Below are 2,942 nucleotides of genomic sequence, written 5' to 3'. Positions count from 1 at the left end.
TCATCAGGATGGAATGAGAGGTAGAGTTGAGTGTCATCAGCATAGCAGTGATATGAAAAGCCATGTTTCTGAATGACAGAACCTAGTAATGCCATGTAGACAGAGAAGAGAAGTGGTCCAAGAACTGAGCCCTGAGGCACCCTAGTAGCTAGATGTTGTGACTTGGACACCTCACCTCTCCAAGATACCTTGAAGGACCTATCTGAGAGGTAAGACTCAAACCACTGGCGTGCGGTTCCTGAGATGCCATTTTCCAATAGGGTTGACAGGAGAATCTGGTGGTTCACCGTATCAAAAGCAGCAGACAGATCCAGCAAAATAAGTATAGAAGATTTGGAAGCCGCTCTTGCCAGTCTTAGGGCTTCAACAACTGAAAGCATGGCAGTCTTGGTCGAATGTCCACTTCTGAAGCCAGATTGGTTGCTGTCCAGGAGGTTGTTGTGAGAAAGGCAGAGACTTGGTTGAACACAACTCGTTCAAGTGTTTTTGCAATGAAAGGTAGAAGGGAAACCGGTCTGTAGTTCTTTAAAAGAGTTGGGTTAATAGTGGGTTTCTTAAGAAGAGGGGTTATACAGGCCGGTTTAAATGTTGAGGGAAACACACCAGTGTGAAGAGATGTGTTAATGATGTGAGTGAGTGCTGGTACAACGGCAGGAGAAATGGCTTGAAGGAGATGGGGTGGAATAGGATCAAGCGGACAAGTAGTAGGATGATTGGAAAGGATGAGTTTAGAGACTTCTGCCTCAGAGAGTGGAGAGAAGGATGAAAACGAGTGTATGTTTGCTGGTAAGATGTGTTTGACAGTTTGTGGTGTGGTAAATTGTGCACTGAGGTTTGTAATATTAATAATGAAGTATGTGGCAAAGTCGTCAGCTGTTAGAGTTTATGAAGGAGGGGGAGGAGGAGGACAAAGGAGGGAGGAAAATGTTTTAAAGAGCAGACATACTAAACTGTGCACAGGCAGCATCATCCTGCGATGGGCCTGCATCAGAGGAAGCCTGGCAGAGGACAGTAATAACAGACTCTCATGACTGTTTTTGTAGCTATTAAACAATTGAATTATCATTTAGAGAATTAATTACAATAAAAATTATAATTAATAATATATTACTAATGTTATATAATAATATAATGTTAATTATATATATATATATATATATATATATATATTAATAATAATATTAATTATTAAGTCATTACAATGACTTATACTGTCTTTTTAGCATTTGTGATCGGAGAAACGACACACTGCTCAAAACTCACGTTTGAATTGTCAGTGGCAAATTCTTTAAATATGAAAATGTACTTACAGGCTGTGTCCTTGCAAAGTTGGAATTGCCCCACTTTATAGAAACAACCTTTCCGGCATTGTAGGCTACTCTCCCAGGTTCAGGAAATGGTCCTCCGTAAAATGCGCTGCACACATCTGAATATTTGGGTTGAACTGTTCTAGAACAGTGTTGTAAATAAAACCTAAACAACAGATTTCTAGTTGTGTCCTCTTTTGGAAGACCAAACAAAGTAGTTTCGCTTTCACAATGAAACACAGTGTCTCCATGACACGGCGGTGGCGGCAGCAACAATACTAGAATTAAAGTTATGCCTTCTTTCTTTGCGTAAACATATATTTGCTTAAAAGAGTCATATGACGATGCTAAAAATAACATTATTTTGTGTATTTGGTGTAATGCAAAGTGTTTATGCGGTTTAAGGTTAAAAAAACACTTTCTGAATGCTTCGCCTTTCTGAAACGCGTCGATTTTTTACAAAGCTCAGCATTCTGAAAAGCGCCGTGTGCTCTGATTGGCCAGCTATTCAGTGCATTGTGATTGGCCAAATACCTCAAGCGAATGACTGAAATGTTACGTCCCTTACCATATTTGGAAACACACAGCGTCTCTATGACATGGCGGCGGCAGCAACAATACTACAGCGAGAATAAAAGTTATGCCTTCTTTCTTTGCGTAAACATTTGGGTGGTGTTATGCAAATCTTCTCACACAGTGATGTACGTGTTTAAACGAGGCGTTTTAGGAGGACGTGGATGAGTATTCACTTTTATAAAGAATATCTGATTGGGTTTGAGACTTTAGTCTTTGCAACTTTAGGGATCTTATCTATGCATGAACAGCTTGTAACACTCCAAAGAGAAAGGAAAACTTGAAATTGCATCATATGACCACTTTAAAGCACACGATAAAAGAGTATAATCCAAATATAGTCTTTTAATTATTAATCCACAAGGAACACACACAGGAGAATCGCAGGAGCAAACGTAGCACACACAATAGTAAAGAAAAATAACTGGCAACGACTGAACAGAACATGGGAATATAAATAAGGAGACTAATGAATGAGTAACAGTTGCAAATCATAAGTAACCATAGAAACAAATCAGGACTGAACAGAAACTAGGGAAACTAAACAAGCCAGGAAAACAGGAACAAAGAGAAACAACCAAAAGTCCATGGCTGCGTCCGAAACCGCCTACTCAATGAGTAGGTACTTAATTTCAATAAGTACTTACTTAACGAGCGCTAAAAGAGTAGGTACTCTACAGCCAAATCTCGTTAAGTATGAATGAGATCCGGACTTCATCCGCCATGTTGACGTTATCATGTGATCTACGACGTTACAAGCGCAACAACTTGAAAGATACGAGCGACAGGTTTAGTTGATCTCTCTGTAAATATTTTGATGTTTATGAAATGTCCTCATTTTGTGGTCTTGTTGAAGAAACAGCTGCCCTTTTATTGTGATTGTAGTATAATCAATACATTTTGGGTTGATTTAAATTTTTATATATTTAACCCAACTAATATGACCCACAGTTTAATCCTTAAATATATTATTTTTCCTTACGATAACCTAAAATTGTTGTCTCTTGAATATATATATATATATTATGTGCAATATTTTTCATCCACAAACAAAACCGGCTT

The sequence above is a fragment of the Sinocyclocheilus grahami genome, unplaced genomic scaffold (assembly GCF_001515645.1).
Source record: "Sinocyclocheilus grahami isolate Dianchi unplaced genomic scaffold, SAMN03320097.WGS_v1.1 scaffold941.1, whole genome shotgun sequence".
NCBI classification, from domain to species: domain Eukaryota; kingdom Metazoa; phylum Chordata; class Actinopteri; order Cypriniformes; family Cyprinidae; genus Sinocyclocheilus; species Sinocyclocheilus grahami.
The sequence above is the reverse complement of the archived record's forward strand: the minus strand, read 5'-3'. Positions refer to the sequence as shown.